The sequence below is a fragment of the Bidens hawaiensis genome, unplaced genomic scaffold, assembly GCF_021521415.1.
Source record: "Bidens hawaiensis isolate Kalapana, Puna unplaced genomic scaffold, B.hawaiensis_p1.1 tig00008655_1, whole genome shotgun sequence".
Taxonomy (NCBI): domain Eukaryota; kingdom Viridiplantae; phylum Streptophyta; class Magnoliopsida; order Asterales; family Asteraceae; genus Bidens; species Bidens hawaiensis.
In genome coordinates, this window is record NW_027491625.1 from 950,394 (window position 1) to 972,884 (window position 22,491).

The 22,491-nt window shown below is 35.6% G+C and overlaps 1 pseudogene; it reads right to left on the reverse strand.

Annotated features, from left to right (window-relative positions):
- Positions 1-9,438: 9,438 nt before the first annotated feature.
- LOC143529720 (homeobox-leucine zipper protein PROTODERMAL FACTOR 2-like) lies at positions 9,439-13,879 on the reverse strand (annotated as a pseudogene).
- Between the last annotated feature and the right edge of the window lie 8,612 nt (positions 13,880-22,491).

Below are 22,491 nucleotides of genomic sequence, written 5' to 3' on the forward strand. Positions count from 1 at the left end.
CAAGGACCCTTTATTATGTTACTTGTGTTCCATTTTGGGAGAAACTAATGTATTGGTAATTGGTATTTGGTATATGTAAAAGCAATGATTATCTAAGGCATTAAAAATTTTTATTAAAAAATACCTCGTATGTAATAGCCTCTTTGTGGTACCATAAGGCTATATTTAGTAGAGAGACTATAAATTAATGCGAATTATAATACGTAACGTTGAGTCAGTAAAGGGTATGTTTTTGTTTTTAAGGTGTAATTGTGTTGTAATCTCTCCTTTGCCATGTCATAATTTTCTATTATTTTTTTATAATTAAACTAAACAAATAAAAACCCATTAAATTAAATAATTAAATAAAAATACATTAAAAATAAAAAAAATACATTAAAAAAACTAATATCCATAATATTCGTGCATCTTTTCAACACGTCGTCTATGCAATAATGTGGCATCTTCGTGAAACCCGTCCGCTTTGAGGAATTTGTAGTATTTTTTTCATTGTTCGTAGTTCCAACGTCTGGGCTAACTTTTCGTGGTATTTGTTGGATTCTTTCATGTCCTTTACCATTTCCACGGTATGTGTTTCGAAACGACCGAACACCACGTTTAGATGTTCGACTTATTCACTGGCCGACGTATTGACTCGTGATGACGACAAACCCTCCCCGTTTTTGTATCTTTTTTCTTGCTCTCCCGCGGGGTCGAGCTAACTCATGTACTTCGTCGACGTCTTCGTCTTAATTAATTGCGTCATTTTCGTCAACGGGGTTAAAGCCAAAAGAGGAGACGGATCATGTGGGTGGCCGAGCCAAGCCCAAACCCCGCTGTTGAGATTTCTTGTTTAATAATTTACAAACCTAGTTTAGTCTCTATTTAAACAACGCTATGTACTTGTACTTATTTGTCACTCAATAAAGAAGATCTAGTTGTCACTCGTGGACGTAGGTTCGTTTAGATCGAACCACGTTAAATCCTCGTGCTCATTTATTCGTAGCCGTTTACGGTTTCATGTGCGCGTTAATCCTAAGAAGTGGTATCAGAGCATCGGCTCTCGGTCAGGATCACACGAGAACACAAAGAACCGGTTTCATACACCATCGCGTCACCGCTAGCAGTCTGTAGGCTTCTACCATTGTCGACGTCCGATTCTCGCCGCCACAGCAACCGCCTTTCGCTTTCTATCGTTGTCAAGGATTGGAGTGTTTCGGTTCCGTACGACTTCTTTGAGCACCACGTCACCACCGTTTGACTGCCACTAAAGGGCAACTTATTGGCCGAATCGTAGGTGCGCCCTTCGAATTAGAAGCCATAACTGATAGAAGGAAGTAGATCTTGACAAGAAAGTGTCGCCTAAGTGTTGGAACTTATGTTTTAGACCGATGCATCGAATTAATTTGTGGGTGAAAAATATATTATTTGGTCTCAACCAAGGGTGGATGGCTTGAAGACCAAGTCATGCTAGACTAGTATAAATAGATGTTTTTATTCATTTGTCTAGTATGAGTGTTTGTATTGTGTATGTGTGAGATCTAGGGTTTTATCCCTTTGAGAGAGTCTCCGCCTCCAGGATGAGCTCTCCTGGTGGCGGCTGAGATATTTCTTAATTGATTGTATGTATGAATGTATGTATGAGTGTTTCATCTTAATGAGAATCATTCGGCTAATATTTCATACTACCGTTTCTATCGTGTTTGTGTTTTGATTGCAATTGTTCATCCTATTATTGAATGTTAATCTAATTAGGCTCTCTTCCAATACACCTCATCCGTCCAACTATTATCTTTCAAGAGTGATTATGAGTGAGATTCGATCCTAACCCTAGACCCGAGCTCCACACCGATGTTTAATAACGATTATTCACGCTTCCGCACCGGGGCTCGGTTCTCTCACTAAGGTTTTTTGTTCGAGATTAAAAATTTGTTTGTTGTTTTCATTTAACTAGAAGAATAGCCGGATAATATGCATATGGAGGAAAATCCGGATAATATGGATAAAGCCGAAGAAGCAATTTGGAACTCAAAGGACAAGAAGGTTGGAGGTAAAATTATATTTACTGTCACACCCCAAATCACGGCCTAGGAGTGTGACGCATATGTTGGTACCACATTTGTAAATAAATCAGAGTTACGGGTTTAAGCGGAAGACTTTATAAAACATGTGGATTTAAAGTTATAAATATTTACAATACAAAAGATGAGACAAAAGTCTCATTTAAGTTTTACTTGTTTATACTTTACAAAAACCACCATTTATTAATATTTAAGTTAACAAAATATCTGAGCCATCGGAATCATGAGCACTTCGTTCTTCAAGCCTTATTCTTGATTACCTGCAAAATGTTAGAAAATACGTCAGCAATGAATGCTGGTGAATATGCTGACGCTAAAAATATTTTCTTTTACTTGATTACCCCTCGAGACATAACTTAGGTCCGGCCCATCGTGGCTTAGGAATAATCAAGCTATAAAACAATATCATTATAAACTTGAGTCTCTACACTAGGTCACCTCAGCAAAACACCGCATCGTTTCGACGTACTTAGGTGCCATAAATATACACATGGTCAGTCTCACTCGAACGTACTTAGGTCCGGCCCATCGTGGCTGGAGGTCGTGACCAAGAGTGGTGCGATGTGCCCACCGCATTTTACCACATATGTAAGGATCCAGACAAACGTATACTACAACCTGAGGGCTAGGCTTTTACTCTTATTCATAATATTTTTTTGAGACACTTAGTCTCATGTAAAGTTTTTCACATAACACGTTTGACTCATTTGAAAACAAGTTTGTAAAGTTGGGGCGTATTCACCTTTTGATTGGGATCGGATTCCAACACCGTCCGTGGGTCTTTCCCTTGCTATCTCGCACCTATAGTACGGGTATAACTTTTTATTAGTCGGATATACAATCTGGATTAAGACCTTTAGTCTTAGTTTATAATCGTCACCTCGATTTACTTTAAAACCTTTAGTTTATAAAGTAATCTCTTTTCTTTTCTTTTTAAACCTTTAGTTTACAATATCTTTCTTTATAAGATAACCTATAGATATCTTATTTATAATACCCTACGTTTCTTCTTCTTTAAGAAACGTATATTTTTCTTTTCTTTATTATTTAAGAATACTCATTATTACTTAAATAACATTTATAACAAAGTATTACACATATTTATATATTCACACACATATAAATATTCTTAATTTCTTTCTTTTCTTTTCTTTGTTATATTTTCTTTTATTTATTGAGGTATCAAGTATAACCTCGACTTAGGGTATTAAGCCTGTTCAATATTTATTATTATTTTATTGGGGCATCATGCTTACCTTTTCCCGGCTTAATAAACCCCACACACTTGAGCAGCACTTCGTCGCGGCTTGATTACCTTTACTTCACTTGATCAATACCTTCTTTTGATACGTTTATCGAAACACCAATACTTCACGGCACGTACTTCGAGATGATTGTCGGGACGTCACCTTCTCCTTTTGAACGTCGTCGGGTGGTGGCACGAATATCGAGGTTGTCAGTATTTGGGTGCGGAAATCGAGGTATTACGGTACGTTTATCGAGGTAGATCGAGGGTATGTTTATCGGGATATAGAGAGATGTTAGAGAGAGAGAGTTGTGTATGTGTTTTTGAGGTGTGAGAGGATCAATCCCGGAGCCTCCAATTTATAGGCAAATTTGGTGTCCCTTCGCGATACGCGATGGGCACTAGATAACCCTATCGCGTATCGCGATATAGGGTTGGCGAGTCACCATGTAGGCTTGCCACATGGTGCCACGTGGTAGACGCGGTGCCACATGGTGACACGTGGCGTGACCTCGTGCCACTGGCTGACACGTGGCACACGTGTCGCAACCTGTCAGGCCACGCCATCGCGATACGTGATGACGTTGATTCAACAGCGATCACATATCGCTGTTGACCCTTCCAGAAGCTTTTGACCAAGCCCTTCGCGATACGCGATGGACTTGTCCTTTTGTCCCGTCACGTTAGGACAAGAAAACAGATTTTTCACTTTAAAACCCTAGGTTTGGATTTTGGCAAAATTGGTCCATTGACTTTGGATTCTTGACATTTTTGGCTCGAAATTTCCGTGGTGTTACATTTACTTTGATGAGGAGCGTTGAATTTAATATCATGAAAGAAGCCACAACTCGTGGTATGATGACAACTCTATCAAATATGTATGAAAAACCGTCTTTAGCCAATAAAGGGTTCTTGATGAGGGAATTATTTACGACAAGGATGCACGAGGGAAGTTCAGTCACGTGTTACATTAATGATTTCAACTCGATAATGTCAAGGTTAGCTTATGTGGGCATGAAGTTGGATAATGAGACTCAAGCTGTGATATTGTTAGCTTCTTTATCAAAGAGTTGGTATGGAACTGTAACGGTCATTACTAGTTCCACGGGGCCCGATGGTTTGACATTTGAGGGGGTCCGAGACATTGTGTTGGGTGAAGACGTTCGCCGGAAAAGCACAAGTACGGATCATCTTCTGGTATGTTATATACTTGCAAGGGAAGGGAAAATGACAGGAACAGTGGGAGTCGGGGAACGATTTCGTCTATAACTCGAAAAAATGTGAAGTGCTGGAGGTATAATGAAGTTGGACATGTTAAGAGTGAGTGTCCAAACAAATTACAGGTAAAGGCTGCTGAGGTGAACACTACTGAACAAGTTAATGAAGGCGTTAATGATGACAAGGCATTATTTGTAGTATTGATAGCATGGTGGACTCTTGGGTCATGGTTTCCGGATCATCGTTTCACACTACGCACATCGGGGAGACGACAGTGAATCTAAAGGTTGGTAACTTTGGGATTGTACGTATTGCTAAAGGTGATGTTCTTAATGTTATGAGCATGGGGGACGTTAATTTGGTAACTCCATTGGGAACCATTTGGAATTTGAAGAATGTTAGAGTTATTCCATTGTTGAAGAAAAGGCTTATCTCTGTTAGTCAACTGGATGAACTAGGCATGTGAAGTTAAATGGAAGGTAACTAAAGGTAGTTTGGTTATTGCTCGCGAAAACATGTGTGGTTCATTATACATGGTGGAAGTACCTATTGAGGGAAGTATGGACGTCCCCCAAAACAACGTCGGGTTCGTTGAGTCAAAGGGGCAAAATAAGGTTCAATTTGCAAGAGTGGAGGCTGGTGCCAAGGTGATTCAAGCTGAGCGGGGTTGGAGGTATAAAACATGTCAGGGGTTTGGTGACAGTGGGAGCATGAGTTGTATTCCGGGAACTGTTACAAAACAACGTTGGGTTTTGAAGACCGTTATTCCGATACACAAAATCTCTCATAGGGAACTCTTGCTGAAAGAGGATAGTGGTAGTGGTTCTCGGGTTATCTCTGGAACTTGTGGATCGTGCTACCCCTACATTAATTAAGATAGAGGTTGGGTCAGTTTTGACTAACGAGTTGGAGCTCGGCGGAGCTTCAACTGGCCCTTCTGGTACTTGATGTTGAAGGGGTTGATGCAACTAGGGGTAAGTCTTAGCTTGTTCATTGGGAACTGGAAGCTTGGAAGGCTTGTTATTAAAGATTACTGATGACTGTGTTGCTTTGTACTTGAATGGCGAGCTAGAGTTTATTGCAAGGCCTTCAAATGGGAGATTGTTAGGATTAGTGATGGCCTTTGAGTCGGGTTCGTTGGTTGACGATTAGAAGACAAAAGGGGCGGCCCGTTTAATTATGGAGGATGACCCATTTGGAGTTTTCTTAGTCCCTAAGTCATTTAACCTAATTGTTCTCTATATATACCATTGTCATGTACTGTAATCTTTTGTACCGCGCTTAACAAAAATACTCTAGTTGCAGCCCGTGAACGTAGGTCTCCTTGATTGAACCACGTAAAGTACCGTGTCTCTTATCTATTGCTTTTGTTTGTGCGTGTGTTTGTGTTTCCGTTGTGTACCAACTATGATTAATACCTAACAGAAGGCATCTGTTTCAAACCGTAAAGTGACTTATGAAAGAAGTTTACAGATAGGCAAGTCGGGACCGGTGGGTGAACCATATAAACCTCTCTTCAAGGAGAGTCCAATGTGAAAATGTATTAACTTCAAAAGGGGATAGCAGCACAATTTGTTGGCCGTTTGCCTTCTTTTTAATGTAATCACTACTTTAACTAGTATATAACAAATAACAAAAACCCTAGAGGATGGGATTTGAGTGCACATCCATGCAACGTAAGATTTCACTTCAAGCCGGAGGGTCCAATTTTTAGATGAAGCAATAAGTACGGTACGGATAGTGACCACTTTGGAGACCGGGCTAAAAGTATCAAAATAGTCTCGTCCATACACTTTGGGACTTTATATTTCTCTACATTTGAAACCTAATTTTAAGCATGTTTGGAAATAATAAAGCAAAAAGACACTTGTTGTATGTAAATCGTCTCCGAAAATTTTAATACCTCGGCCGAGCTGAAATAAAAAGGTTCGTATGCCCTAATATGTAATAAATATATAAGCTAATGTTATCAAACGACATTAACGATAACAATGAAAATAGCAAAAATATAGTAATAAAATTAAATACAATAATAGTTAACTGTTAACCGATGATTCCTGAAACTCTCATAACATTCTTGAAAACAAATTGTATGATCACCTATTCGCAGTTATATTATCCAATATCCAAACGTTCGACCTAATAGCTGAACAAAAACCATAAAATGAAATAATCAAATAGTTAAAACTTAAAATCATACCCTGGTGATTACTGAGTTGGTATGGCGGTGGCCGGTGTTCTGTTCGGTGGCAGAGAACTAAAGGAGGGTTGGAACTTGGAAGGGGGAATGAGAACGACGAAGTGTCGCAAGAGGCTTTATTTTGATCGACGTTTTCTTTAATTTTTATAACAAATTATTATTTTTTTTATTATTGATTTTGCCATTTTGGTTTTGGCCTAACAAAATATTTTTTAATCCATGGATTAGAATAAAAATTTGTTTGGACCGATAATTTTAAAGGGATTAAAAATATTCATTTATAATTTTAACAGCGAATTTCACAGTTAAGTTAGACCGCAACTCCTCACAGAGGAGCCCCACCACCTCACTCAGGCCAGACTATGTTGTCATAACCGGGCCCACGCTGGCATCCGAGTTTGGCTTGGCGTTCCCCGAGAAAATTTTCAGCCACCTGTCACTAGACAGATGTTGTACCCTCCACAAGAGAAGTCTCTCCAGAGTAAATACACTGTAATAGAAAACTCGGGGGCTTCAAGATTCGAACATGGCCCCTCAAAGAGAGTAGGCACTTATCCATCATTAGGCACTCCACCAGAGGTGGAAGGTTATTCAATTATAATACATAAGAATTATTTTTTTAAACACATATAAAATATATATATAAAAAAATTTTGGCTCACGAAAAAAAAGTGCCCCGACTGAAGGTGCGGCTCGCATACCTTCAAGGCCGGGCCTGGTTGTATGAGAAATAAATTAAAACCTAAGATTCATTGCCTATGATAAAACCAAACCAAAGGGAAATAGATAAACATCATAACAAAAAAAAATGATCAAACCAGCAGTCAAATTATAACCAGTGCTATAAGCATGCTGCCAATAGACTTCATATTCAAAATCCATACAACTCGAAAACCATAATAAATCCCAAAGCAAAAAAACGAAGTATTTGGAAGTATAGGATATACTAGACATGGTGTATGTTTACTCTGTAAACTTCATGTTTGGCCGAGTCAATAGCCGAACCTATAACCCATGAAATGATGAAAAATGGTATCCTGCATCAGTGACACACCATCTCCATATGTCCAAGGATTGTCAATGTAGGTTCTTGCAGATAGACTTCTTCCATCCATTTGAGAAGATAAAGAGAAACGCTGCCAGCCTAGATCTTTCCCACTTCCTGACATGGCACTGCATTATACGTAAACGAATGAGTACGTATCAGAAAATATGTAAGTTACAATTGACAATAATATATAGCGATATAGCTAGGGCGATTAATAGGAATGTTAAGAATTTTAGTGTACAATAATTATAATTTAAACTTGGACACCTTGTTATTGATTAACTTTTCTTTTGTAAACTTTATATTATGCTAAGAATACTTAGGATATGCTAAACTTAGATGATATTTGCTATTAAGTTAGTAATAGGTATGTCACACAGCCGTTTATACGGATGGTTATACGGGAACCGGTGTGATCAAGAGGTACATCTCTAGATCACATGTACTCTCGGAAATCAATGAGAGTGAATTTGATGAGTCTATACGGTTGATTGCGCTTACGTCTGAACAAACTAAAAAGTTAAGAAAAAATTAGAAAATCGAACAGTAAGGCGCTGTGTTTTATCTATCAGGCGTTAGACGATATCATTTTAAGAAAATAACAGCAGAAAAGACATCTAAGAGGCTGAACATACTTGAGAAAATATACAAAGGAAATGACAAAAGTAAATAGTAAAATTACAACTCTTATATATGTAAATATGATAATATAAAAATGCAAAAAACATAAAAACTGAAATTCTGCATTTGAGTTATTATCTGTCTAAATCAGATGAGTTTAAATGGTGAAATCATTGAAGATAAACAGGTTGTTGAAAAAAATAATTAGAAGTTTAGCAAGAAAATTTGTATATTTTGTCATTGCCATAGAAGAATCTAAAGATATAGCTAAAATCAATGTTTAGCAGATTAATTCCAAAAACACTCCTATTAAAATCTATGCCGATAACAAGTCAGCCATAGCCTTAAAAAAAATCCAGCATTTCATAAAAAGAGTAAACACATCCGCATCAATTGTTACCATATCTGCTCAAGAACGAAGACAAATGCGAAAGCACTGCAAGTTGGTAACTTCAATTGTCTAAATAAAGATCTTCTCATGAAGGAAATCTAGCTTACGCAGGAACGTAAAAATTATTAAGCTAGAATACTTAGAATATATTTAAACTTTGGTTATATTTATTATTAAGTTAATTATAGGTGTGTCACATAACCATTGTAATGTTCCAGTGTGATCAAGAGGTACATCTGTTGATCATACCTCTTCCAACTTGTATATATACCCAGATACACTATCATTTCTACAACAATTACATGATATAATACGCACTCGTTATAAATAATTATTATCTTGATTTTGTCCTAATTATGCTCAACATTCTTTACTGCTAGTAAGTGTTAAATATAAGCTAGAATATTGTTTTAACACTAATATATATTAAGTAACTTATGTCACACAATATAAATGGAAATATAGAGTGTCTACAGGTTTAATCAATCGCTACCCTCGAATATTTATACAGATAGAAACTTTAATCAACGTAATCTTGACGTTAGCTATATCCAAAGCATAGTTATAATATATTGCATTTATCAATAGGGACAATTAGGAATGCATGCTCGATTTTAGATAAAATGTAAACAAGAGAGATTGATGACTGTCTTACCATTTGTAGTGCCTCTAATATTGCTCATAGATTGTACGGATTTATAGCACAACTGATCCTTTCCGTTGTGCACTTAACTAGGTTTTTAACTGCTGCCACTGATTCTAGTGATATTTTGGCAGTAGGAACTGAATCGAATAAAATCTGGAGTCCGATTGTGATTAAGGATCCACCAGTTCCAGCCTTAAGAACACCACTTTCATACTGTCCAAGTCCATCAGGAAGTATGGCAAAACCAGATGGTAGCAATGGAACATAATCTGGATCACCGCCATTTAATACAGCATTCATCATTGCAATATCTACTGGCGCGTATACAACATATGATCCTGTAGAATCAGTAGAACTCTCTTGTAGCATAAGCATGTTGCTTTGGCTTGGATTTGCACTCTACAAGATAAAAGAAGTTGAAAGTTACATGAGGATCATGATTCATGAGTTGTGTTTTGCATAATTTTGGAACTTACATTAACACGCATAAGGGAAACGCAATTCCCTGGATCACGGCCATTAGCAATGTGTAGTACCATTTCTCGAACCAGTTCACAGTTTGAATGAGTGTCCCACTGGATTTAAAACATAAGGATGAAGAGCTAAATTCAGATTATATTTAAGTTTATGATTTTATAAGGATTTTCAATATCGACTTGATTACCTTGCTCCTAGAGTTCTCATCGCGAAGAAAACTAAAAACCTGGTTTGATGGATTTGGTAACTAAAATGAAGTTGCTGCACTTAGCAAAATACCAACAGGTCTACCTGTATCATCCACATTTATTCGGGTCATTACCCGAACATCATCTAGACCCCAACCCCTTCCAGATAAAGTAGTCCATTCATGAGCAGTCGAAGCACCAACCCCGCTACAGAAGCTCAAAACCATTCTCTGAGCTAACGTCAGCATATTCTTTCTCCCTTCTGGATTTATAACTATCACATGAATGAACAAAGTGATGTAATTTATCAGATGTTTCTTCGAATTACGAAAGAATTAATAAAATCAATTAAGGATATACTTGCCTCGTAAATCTCCCGATGGATTATTGTTAGCCATTGCGCCAGCAAGTCGTTCACATTGTCTTTCTAAAGTTGCTACCCATCTTTTTGCACCGAATGCTAGACCAGAGCTTACTAGCCGTTGATAGATATCAGGAACGGCCACATTAACGACTTCCACATTCTCAACCCAAGTGACCTAGAAATGGAAAAGAAAATAGACATGAATTCGCAAAATTCACTTACTTTTGTATTTGCATTTATTCCATCTTCAAAGTTAATTAAGTTTTGATGTAAATGTTGAAGAAGTTGTACCTTCGAGTATCCATTGGGAAGCTCTTGAATCAAACATCCGGAAGGCCTTCTTCTAAATCTTACTACTGATGAAGAGCTCAAATTATCCAAGGATACATCAACCACGGCCCACGTTCCATCATCAAGTCTTTTGCAATACCTAACAAAGTAGTTTTCTCGGGTTGGAACGAGTGGAGAAGGAACTTCATACTCAGCCGTCATCTGCAATTAATATCCAAATATTGACCATAGTGTGTAGATTAATATAGATGGAACTAGATTCGGTGTTTTAATAGTTAAGGTACGACTTCACAAGACACTAAATGCATGCCCCCCTTACCACTTGCATAACTCCATTGTAATTGCCAGCTACACCAGTTGAAAGTAATTCGAGAGTCACTGCTGTTGAAACGATGCCGCCGAACACAGTTGACCATTGATTCTAAAAAAGCATTGTTAGATTGTTAAGTTGTCAATTCATAAGAATCTAGACACAAAAATATTGTAGTTTCAGTGAATAATATACCACATCCATTAGAGTTTCCACAACAGCTGCCTGATTCATGAAGATAACCGTGGATTCCCTTGAACCTTCGGAGTTCAGTCCCATTGGTTTCGGTCCTATACATCGGGGAAATGACCGCAGATACTCGGCTTCATTTAGCGTCAGTTGAGATGCGTCATATGAGATTGGGACCCAGAGGGGCACACCAGCCTGAGCAATTCTGATCAGTTCCTCCATGGCAACAGTAGCAAGCTCCACAATAACTCGCTTGTCAGTAAGTACAGCCATGGACTGGAGAATGTCGTTTGCCCCCAGCATTTCTCCTAGTACTTCTTGTTGTGGGTTAAGGCTAGGCCCTGGTAAGTCAGGGTGTGTCTGTGTTGGCTTGCCAACGTGCTTCGCAATAATTCCGGATACCTTATCAATCTATCAGAAAAAATATACATATATTAAAAGAGTAACTAACTTTAAACAAAACAATGAAACTACACAAACAGCATTTAGTATGTGAGGAAAATAATTTTTTGCTTATGGTAAAACCTAACATACTTCTTCTCTTAGAAAAGCATTTTCAATCCTCAATTGTTGTTCCTGAAAGGACATATTCCCAGTAGCAGCTGGCCCTCCACAGCTTGGACATGCGGCATTGGCGAGAGCTACCTTTAATTGCATATTGTCTGCTACTAGTTTTTGATTTTCGTTTCTCTGTTGTGAGTTATCGTTGCGTTTGTGCTGAGCCTAATTTAGAAAAAAATGACAAAAAGGCACTTTTAAGATAGATTATTGAGTATAACTTTGATTCCTTTATAGAGTATATGGAAGTGCAATCATGGTTCAAAATGAACCAGGTACAAATCTACTCAAACCAATTGATCATTAGTAATTTATTGTATTTACTCATCACACACAAATTAGGAAAAAAAATAAGTTTAAGCAACTATAGCTAAAAAGTTTAAGCAACTATAAATTCATATATATATTATAAAGCAGCTAGGGGTGAGCAAAAAAACGGCTCAGAACCGCCACAACCGAGGAACCGGTGTCTTAGAACCGTTAATGTGTGTTACCTTACGGTTCTCGGTTATCAGAATTTGCATTAAACGTTTCCCGGTTCGGTTCCGGGTAAAACCGGCGGTTATAGACTTGGAACCGAACCGAAATATTAAAAAGCGTTTTAACTAAATTTACCAATCCCCGTTTTTTTATTACTGTAACTAATTAACTGACATCCATTCAATCATACTTTAATTCATATCTTCTTTCTTTACGTTCAAGGCCTAGCAACCATGACCGATTTTGATTTAAGCTATCAAGGTAATTTAATATAGAATGATATGATATTCTTTTAATCTATCGTTGCTAATGATCTTTTTAACTTCATCAATTAGGTTTAAAAAAAATTAATAACGGATGTTCATTTGGTAATCTAAATTAGTTTTACCGTGAAAGAAGACATACAATTAAATAAACTTGTTTTGCAATTTACAAAGTTTGCACAACTCATTTGATAAATCATCGATCGAACATCAACAGTCGATACATATACTGATATACTTGTCCTGAATATTCATACTACAAATGTTAGTTTTTATGTAAGTTCCGTACCTTCAAATATGTTCGTTTGTTTTGAAACCAATATTTTACTTGCGATGGTCCTAACTTGAGTCTTCTAGCAAGGTCCCGTCTTTTCTTTTAATCTGGATGAGCGCACTCTACAAAAGACCTATACATGGAATATAAACAATAATGACCAAGAAAAATCTGAAGCTGGTCTCAAATTATATATAACCTTGTAAACTTGACACAAATTGTCAAACCATTGGTGATAGTATGGCTTAATACACAGTTGTACCCATATGTTATCAATTTGTATTCCTTACTAACTTTCCAAGAGGGCAAGATCACGTGCATGTGCGGATTTTAAAAAAAGATACAACCAACTCACCAAATAATTTGGCGATCATTCATTGCATTGTCACGGCAGGTAAAGCAACTTATGGAATTTTGGTGTGACAATGCAATGACTATTTGCCAAACTATTTGACAGTCAATTTTATTTTTTTATTTTTTAAATCTAAACACGTGCATGATCTTGCTCAAGTTTATGGCATATATTTACATCGAACCAAATTGACTGCCAAATATTTTGGCCTTGCCCTGTATGTGTCAAGTTAAAAGGTTTAGCTCTCCTTGTGACGCTTTAGATGGTAGCCCTTATAAAAAAAGTCCTCCACTTTTGGAGATAATTTTAAAATCACAGATTAATAAAAAAAAAAAATCCTCCATTTTAGGTGATAAATTACAATCAATTATAAATTTAGCCCCTTTTGTAGCTTTTTTGGCTTTGTTACAGCAAACATATCAGCTTGATATAATTCTCATCCTGCCATCTTATATGTCACACCAACAAAACATACAAAATACAATTAAAAAATATTAGGAGCAAATGAACAACTTACTTTTCCAATACTTGGATGTGATGTGGAGCAAGGCGATGGTAACCTTTCTTTTTGTTGGGGTGCATATTAGGATCTTGTTCATCATCTCTAGGCATATCAAGATTGTTTTCGGGCGTTTTGTGGCTCATGTCAACAAAATGATGATGAAGATGAAGATTCTACCTTCTGAAAGAAAGGTTTAACATGTAAATGAATATTATACAATTCATGAAACATAAAATTATATAATATGTGCATTTAATTATGTTATGATGAAATAAATTGTGTTGCAAATCTCTTTTGCTCTGAAGATTTAAAAAAAAGGAAAAGTAAGTAAAAATATGAAATTTGCCTTTCGAAAAAAAAAAGAAAAGAAAAAGACAAAAGACAAAGACAAACAAAGATATATTTAATACTAATTAATGAAAGTCACCTTTTAGTGACCGGGTAATCTTATTAAATCTCTCTATGTTGAATTTACAATTTCTAACAACCCAACTTGTTTGTTTTGTTTGTTATTTTTTCCACTGCTGGATGTGTTGTGTGTTGAAACCAATTTGTTTTGTTTTTTGAACGACCAAATTTATTTAAAAAATAAACACATCTCGACTAGCAAGAGACTAGAATAGACACCACATTGCACTGCACCCGATTACAAATTCACCTATTACAAGTTTATTAAAATGAAAAAGATCACCAAGTATATCAAAACCAGCTTGTTAGATAAGAAAGTGAAGCATATAGTATATACACTTACTGGATTATTTCTTGTTTTGTAAAAAAAAATAAAGATCTAGTTACCGCGGATGAATGCCAATTGAAATTGCTTTAAAGATAGCAAAAACCTTGAAAAGTGTGTTTCAGTGTGTATGCTTATATAGAGTTCTTTGGGAAATCTTGAAAAAGTGGAGAAAAAGAGAACTAATATTTAGTTGATTTTAATGTAAATATTGCAATTATATAAGATTTTTAAACTAATTAAAAGGTTATCGTTCTTTTTTAGGCAGAACGATGGTCTATCTGTCAGGGTTATCCTGACTGTGTGGGCCTTTGTTGTTAGAAAAATAAATAAATAGATTATTTTAGTAAAGCTATATGTTCTTCATTGTTATACCTACCTTTCATCAAATTTATATAATAATAAAAGTGGGAGAAACACGTATTAGTCACTTATACATTGTGTATTCAAGTTTGTACTATGTAATATTCATTTTTATATAACTTTCATTTTTTTACTTTTGGTCCTTACACTTTTTCATAGTTTACAAATATATCACAAAATATATTTTTCCACTTTAAACTTTGGTGCCCTATACTTTTCATCTTTTACATTTTTTTAACGGTTACGTTTGAATTTAACGAGTTACCGCGTTGCAACGCGTGCGTGTGGTTGAATGTTATGTCTATTTTCCTGTTTAACAGCCTCATCGCAACACGTAGATGTTAAGTTGACTTAGTTATATTTTTTCTATATTTTATGTTTCGGTCTAATTTTTGTGTGTTAACACGATGCAATGAGTGTTTGTGGTTCAACGTTTTTACGTCTACTTTTTCTTACTTTTTCTTAATGGTTAACGTTAGTTACTGACTGCGGGAGTGGAGATGACGAATGAAGGCGGTGATATGTATATATAAGGTTTTACACCTTCGCCGTAATGCGGGGTGTGAATACTAGTACCATACAAATCTAATAGTGTCATAACAAAACATTTTAGTTTTAAGACTAATTAATATATCTTAATAATACTCCAACTATTTAATAAAAAAAGTTATCTCATAAAAACAAACAACTTTTTTCTTTTAAGCGGACATTGGTTACAAGCCTTTTGGACAAGTTCAGATTTTTCAAAGTGAATTCACATGGTCAAACCAGCTACATTTTCCAAAGTGGATTCATATATGAGCTTAGGCATGTTCAAAACGGTTTGGGACTAGGAACCGGAACCGGTTCCTATATTCAAAACCCCCTTTTAAACCGGTTCCAGGCTCGAACCGGTTAGGGAACCGAACCGGTTCTCCCACCCTCGGACCCCTAACCTATCTAACCGGTTCTTACCGGTTCCTAACCCGGTTCCTGTACCGTAACCGGTCAAAAAACGGCTATTTTTGACACCAACGGTCAAAAAACGGCCAAAAAAAACGGTTAGGAACCGGTTCCGGTTCGGTTCCGGTTACAGAACCGGTTCCGGTTCGGTTCCGGTTCCTACCCGCCCCCACTCAGAAATGCAAGAACCGGTCACGGATCATCGGGTTGAATCAGATAGGGTCCGGTTCCTACAAAAAACGGGTAGGAACCGGTTCGGGTCCGGTTCGGGTCCACCGGTTCGGTTCCAGGAACCGGTTTCGTTGAACATCTCTATATGAGCTTGCATTTGTTTCACGTGTGAATTTATAATGATTAAGTCACTTATAAATATAATCAAAAAAGATCATCAAGTAATCATTTATAAAAACATTAAACACTTGGGTTCAATGTTGTAAAAGTAAGTTTAAAAGGCTGATTACTCATTACAAGGTTTGTCGTCGATGCAAGTTTGTTGAGCACCGCCTAATTACTAAAAATCTCTCAAATGTGGTCCAGCTCAGCCGGAATCACATATAGTCAGTGAACTTGTGCCAATTTTGACTTTAAAAAATAAAAACATAATTCGTATTTTTATATTATTAAAGAACAAATTTCATTTTTTAAAATTAATAATTAGCAAGGAATATTGGATTTTAATAATCCTTATTAAATGGTATTGGCCGATAATAATCCCTATTTGTTTTATTCCCACTGGCGGTCCAAATTCAAAAGAGTTGGCCCCCAATGGTCCCCCGTTAAATTTACTTAACGGCGTTATAGTTTTTTCGGAATTTCAAACCAATTTTTTAGCGCTTTTGATCGTTAGCAGGATACGAGTCGATTGGTATAAAATTTAGTTTGAAATAGTGCTTCAAAATGACGAAACAATGCTTAAATTCGGGTGTTTGAATTTACAATTAACCAAAATCAAGTCATTTGGATCATTGTTTCGAGCTAAGTTTTACATCGATCGACTCATATCCTCATAACGATCAAAAGCCCTAAAACATTGGTTCGAAATTCTGAAAAAACTATAACGTCGTTAAGTCATTTTTAACGGGGGACCATTGGAGGCCAACTTTTTTGAATTTGGGACCGCCAGTGGTGATAAATCGAATAGGGATTATTATCGGCCAATACCATTTAATAGGGATTATTAAATCCAATATTCCATTTTAGAATAATTTATTATTTAAAAATGTATTTCTTTTATTTATATTGATATTTACCTATTTTGTTATTAATATTAGTAAACTTAACATATTTGACATACATACATACATACATATATATATATATATAACATCAAAAAATTAATAACTTTTTATTAATTTTCGTTTTTTCTATTTCCTTTTCTTTTTTTTGTTTTTGTTTTGTTTTAAGAACAACTTTTTATTAATAACTGAAACAAAAAAGGTGAACATTAAATGTAACAGAAACTTTGAAATTAATAGTATTTAAATATTAAGTGTATAATATATTTTATTTAATTGGCTAAAGAATCCTTTAGATAAGCTAGTAGTTAAATTCATCACATCAAGATACACTCGTCTTTTAATATAGAGAAAACTCTCACCTATGGCCAACGCCGCGTGAAAACTTGCCCGAAGGCACGACAATATGGCGAGATAAAACTTGTTCAGTTCAATGATATAACTATTGAGAGTCGCATACTCGCTTAGTCTCCCATCATCACTCAAACTAAATAATGCATGCAAGAATTGAGTCACATAAAACACCAAGTCTCTCCCATACCACTCCATCACAACATTATCATAAATGATTTAGATAATTAATATAATAAAAACAAGATTTAAATTCATATATAGAAAAAGTAGAGACTGCATTTAAGACTTAAGATTATCAAAAACTCCCAAACTATGCATTTAAATTAGTATCACCCCAAATAAAATGTCTATTATTCCTTCTTCAATATTCCATTTTTTTTTGTCTTTGCTATTACCATTTTAAATAATAACAGAATTACGAGTTTATTCTAAATCTAGAAAGGGCACAAAGACACAATAAATCGCAAAATATAATATAATATAATATTGAGTAGTATAACACAATGTCAATGAATAACGATAAAATGACGAAAATAAACAAAAAACACAATAATATATAAAAAGACGCAATGATTTGAACAAAAATTGTAAAATCTACTATCTAGAAATCGAAAAGCGAAAAATTAAAATCTAACTTCGTAGAGTTTGACTAGACGTTCCAATGCCGATAGTTTAAGTTCAATCGAAGTTTGTTTGATATCCTTCCTATGACTTCCTATTTTTAGAAAACTATGTATTTAAACCAAATTCTCATTATTCCTTCTGCATTCCATTTTTATTTTTGGAATATTAGATTTTAATTAGTTCAAACTTTGTCTTGTTGGCTAGCGTTAAGTTGAATTTTAAAATATACCACAATTGTCTAAAGTTTTAATCTATTGGTCGTCAACAAGCTTTTCACTAAAGAGTTAGATTTCGTTAGTTTTTGCTAACTTAGATTACTTATGTGTCAAAAAACGTTGATGTGGATGATGACATGGATGCTGATGTGGAAAAAACCACGGGGCCCACAACCTTTATTCATTTCTAGCACACAAACTCATCCCTACTCCTTAACGTTTTTCCTCATCGGTTCATCTTCAACCTCACAACAATTACCCCATCCAAATCGAGCACCACACTACCACCACCATAGCCATCATGTAACATCCCAAAATTTTGTATAATAAATAATATATTATATTGACTCGTTATGACAGAAAAGTTACTTGAGTTAAAAAATAAATAGTAAAATGGGATAAAGGGAAGATAAGTAGGCTAATTAAAGAGAATTAAGCATGGACTAAAAAGGAAAGATGGGCCTTTGGTCCATGGGCTTAAGGGAGTATAAATACCCCTAAACCCTAAATCTTTCCATTTTCATCGATCTTATTCATCTTATTCTCTCTCTACACCTTAAAACACACACTTAAGCCATATATACCTTCCTTAGCCGTCGGCCGCCATTCGAATCCACAACCAAGCATTGTGACTAAGGATCTTCAATCATACAAGCAAGATAACAAGTCCAAGATCATAAATCAAGCAAAACCGTAACTTAGAAACATCAAAAGGTATGTTCTCTATGATTAAAGGTTGCGTTTTTATGAACGTTTTGCCATGAAACTTGACCCTAGAGTAGATTGGATCTATATGTCTTATAAACATGCAAACTTGGAGATTAAAATGAACCTAATGGTCTAATGATAGTATACGGCTCAAGGATGAACCCTAGATCTAGCCTAGAACGTTTTAAACCTATAAAGGTCTAAGATTTATGCCTAAAACGGGATAGATCTTGAAGCCGTGATAGTAATGGGTGTAATCGGGTATGAATGATGATGATAAAGGATTAAAAGTTCATGATTTGAACCTTAGAACAAGTAAACTGGGCAAGTAGAAACCTAAAAATAGAATGATTGGCTGAGCTGGGTGTTCTCGGCCAACCCATGTTCTCGGCCAAATTCGAGAATCCGTGGTGAACCATGTGGTTCTCGGTCAACCTGAGATTTCAACTAAAACGGGTTCTCGGCCAAGGAGAGTTCTCGGTCGCCAAGAGGTTCTCGGTCTATATTGAGTTCTCGATGGCAGGGGTTTTCGGTCATGAGTTCTCTGCCAAAGAGTTCTCGGCCAGTTCTCTGTTGAGTATTGGGCTGATCCAGCGGGCCCAGGTATTGAACAGATCGGACCTAAACAAACTAAGCTCACAACACGCCAAGCCATATCTAAATTAAAACAAGCTAGCCCATTGGCCTGAACTAAAACAAGCAAGCCAAACTTAGGAAGCCGTTGGTAAACTAAAATACCAGCTTAATTAGTTAGACGGATAATTAACATATATATATTTAACAGTTAGCCGAGCTCAGTTAAAGAAAGGAATTATGATAAACGGCGAGCGCAACAGGATCCAGGTGAGTTTCTAGCCCCATTTTCCTTGTTATGTTTTCAGGGTTGTGTGCATACTCGATGTGATAGTTAATACACTTACCTTAAATGGTAAGTGTATGCCATGTATGATTTATATGTTATTTATGTATATCTTGAATGTGAATGAAAGCTTGTCGGTACGTGAACGATCTTCGGATATTGCACGTATTGACAAGGGAGGTATGTGTATGATAGTTGAATGTGTATGATAGATATATGTACAACATATGAATATGTATGAATGATTAAAGAAAGTATATGTATGTTACAGGTATGTAAAGATAGTATGCTCGAAGATGAAGAAGTAAGGGATCAGACCTAATAATATCTGAGATAGAGAAGAAAGGGATCAGACCCTAATAATATCTGAGATAGAGAAGGAAAAAGGGATCAGACCCTAATAATATCTGAGATAGACAAGAAAGGGATCAGACCCTAGTAATATCTGAGATAGACAAAGGAAAGATGGATCAGACCCTAATAATATCTGAGATAAACAAGAAATGGATCAGACCCTAATAATATCTGAGATAGAATGAACAGTAATTATATAGTATGAAAGTAATATAAAGTATGAACGTATGTATGAAATTATGTAATGAAAGTAAGTTTGAAAAGTAATCATTATGTATCTTCGGATGCATGATTGAAGGTAAGTGTATGTATTGTATGATGTATGATTAACTAGAACTTACTCAGCGTAGCTGACTTTTAGTATGCACGCAGGTGAGTAGGATGCGACAGCTGGCGTGAGCGGGACACATGGCAGAAGAATAAAAGCTTGGCATCTGAAGACCTGCTATATTTTATAAGTTATGTTTTGATTTTGGAAAGACAAAGTGAATGTTTTAAGACATGTTATGAATTTATTATGCAACGTTTATGAAATTTTTATATTCCGCGTATGTTTTTATTAACTCTGATAAATAGAACTATGTTGATGAGTAAAGCCAACGTCAAAATGTGAGGCACCGGTAACGGGGCCTTAGACAGCACCACCAGTGTTACCCTCTACCACGAAAGAGCCTAAACAACCATGTTTTTCTGGCAACCTTCATCTTTGTGTGTCTTTATTTCTCTCTTTGGATCAGACCTTATAGGACCTCAAATTAACAGTAGATGTGTGTGCAAATATTTAGGTTTAGAACTAAAATCGACTGTAGATTTGATCAGGGTTGGAGATGTGCAAAAAAAATGACTCAGCAAAGTCTAGGGATGTTTCCCCGTAAGTTGCAGGTTTCTTGCAAGTTATTTTTATATGGTGGTCGTAGTGGTGGTCAGTGACGAAACCAGAAACTTTTGCACAGATGGTCAATACATATCATATCTATCTATCTATTACGTATATTACATACACTAATATTTAATAATAACTTTTTACTGATATGAAAAAAGGGTGAAGAATGATAAAATAAAAAATCTAAATTAATTTCTAGGTTAAGTAATCGAACAAAGTAAAAATAAATAAAAAGTAAAATTATAATTAAATAAAAGACGTATGTTAATTTATTATTATTATTATTATTATTATTATTATTATTATTATTAATAAGTCAGTATGATTACTTACTTTATTAAAATCAAATTAAAAAAATCAAGTAAATAGTTAAGAAATATGTACAAACATTGACTGATTGACATAAATGGGTTGACTGTATGGGTGTACATTACTAAACTACCCCCCTCCTCTTTTCCCGTGAACCCATCTTCTTCACACATCTTCACCAGCAACTTCCAAGAGATTAAAAATTGATTCCGATGAACCTTTTTTACACTTTGTTCTTTAACTTCGCACACTGCTACTATCTTTACTTAACAAATTTGGGGGTCAAGTCAATAAAAAACCAACTAGTTGAAGGAATAAAACATGCTTGGTCGGAGCTTCGCCGGAGGGTCATCAGACCTCTCGGAACCTCCTGTAGTTCCGTCACTGGTGGTGGTTGATGTGTAAAAAGTAGTCTATGGACACTTATTGAAAACTAGAATTAAAAGCTAATTAAATATATAATTAAGAAAAGATTGTTTTTGGATTTTTAAAATATTTAATTTAAAACTAATTTTTATTTAAACTAATTAATTAATTAAATTAAATTAAATTAAATTAGAGAAAACAAAACTACACTTAAAGACTTAGACGATGGCAGATATGGAAATGGTTACCTAGGAAAGGAATCTGAATTGTGACGACTCGGTTTTTATTGGTTAAGGGAAATTGCTACGGAACCAGGATCTAATGATACAATACTTTAAGAAATCTAATGGATCTCTGATCACTCTCTGGGTGTCACCTAAGAGGAAAGCCTATAGGTCGTGTAAACTGACCGGCTTATTAGTTCACTTGTCGGTTTACTAACTTTCACTAACTATCCTAAAAGACTTATAATATGTCGGTTTCACTATCTCGATGCACCTAAGTACACAGGTGGTCTAGAAACAGTCTAAACGAAATGAGTAAACAGTGAAATTAAGGCAATTATAGGCAAACCTCATGTCAGATTGTTTAACCTAAAACCCTAACAACACAGACAAACCCGACAAATTATCACCCGTCAGATATCTTATCAAGAATGAATATAAACTTCCAACTTAATGCTAAACATCAGTTTCTATGGTGAACGAGCTCAGGAAACCATAAAATAGCCGTAAACACACAATAAACAACCTAACATGAACCTATAATCGAAAGACATTCAACCAGATAACATGTGAAACATTAAATCAAGCAACAAATTAGCAGTAAATACGCAATATAACATCCAAACAAACTGATAAATACTTTT